This window comes from Pundamilia nyererei, unplaced genomic scaffold (assembly GCF_000239375.1).
Source record: "Pundamilia nyererei isolate P.nyererei 1_Seehausen unplaced genomic scaffold, PunNye1.0 scaffold03420, whole genome shotgun sequence".
NCBI lineage: Eukaryota > Metazoa > Chordata > Actinopteri > Cichliformes > Cichlidae > Pundamilia > Pundamilia nyererei.
This window is the reverse complement of record NW_005190821.1, coordinates 2,806-3,780: the sequence shown is the minus strand read 5'-3', so window position 1 is coordinate 3,780 and position 975 is coordinate 2,806. Positions and strand designations below refer to the sequence as shown.

At 42.1% G+C, this 975-nt stretch overlaps 1 pseudogene; it reads left to right on the top strand.

Moving 5' to 3' along the window:
• Window positions 1-6: 6 nt before the first annotated feature.
• The window catches only part of LOC102206087 (E3 ubiquitin-protein ligase CBL-like), a 3,671-nt pseudogene continuing 2,702 nt past the window's right edge, over window positions 7-975 (top strand).

Here is a 975-nt window from a genome sequence, read left to right as displayed (position 1 = left end):
AGGACATTTCGGCAGGCTCTTCATGAGTTTCACCCTATTAGCTCAGGTCTGGAGGCCATGGCGCTCAAATCCACTATCGACCTCACCTGTAACGACTACATCTCCGTCTTCGAGTTTGACATCTTTACAAGGCTCTTTCAGGTACGTCACAAAGCATTCAGAGTAGTTCACTGTAAAATTGCACAGTTTTCACTTTAATAACATTTTAGTAAAGGCGGTGAATTACACGAGGATGCTTAAATTTGTTTATTTGTTTAAATTTGAGTCCCGCTTAGTCTCTCCTGTGTAAATGCAGCAGCAGTGTCTGAACCCACTCGCATATGTTTTTCTGTAGTGTTGCCAGCGATCAGAGTTGGTGTTTGTAATTTTATTGCTGCTAACAGATCTTCTGTCCTATATGTATTATAGTCTCATACCTGATTTTTGTTGTGAATTCAACTTCAAAACAGCTGATGTACACAACATAAATAAAATGTTTGCATTTGTGAATCTGTGTCTTGTAGCCATGGTCATCTCTTCTAAGGAACTGGAACAGCCTGGCTGTTACACACCCTGGTTGGTTATATAGCCTTCTTAACCTACGATGAGGTGAAGGCTCGACTGCACAGGTTCATCCACATACCTGGCAGGTAGGCCTCACAGATCAGATATATCCTATAATACTTTTGGGGGGAAAATCCCTACTGTATTAAATATTTTGTTGCAGGAGTTTGTAGCTGTTGGTTGAAATAACTCTCTCTCACAGCTATATCTTCAGGCTGAGCTGCACTCGGCTGGGCCAGTGGGCAATTGGCTATGTGACAGCTGATGGGAACATCCTGCAGACCACCCGCATAACAAACCACTCTTCCAAGCACTCATTGATGGATACAGAGAGGGATTGTGAGTCGCATATCATCAGGGTTAATGAACTAGTATTTAGTGTAGATTTATAGCACTATTAAACTGCAAGCTGTCAGGGGAGAGTATTGTTTT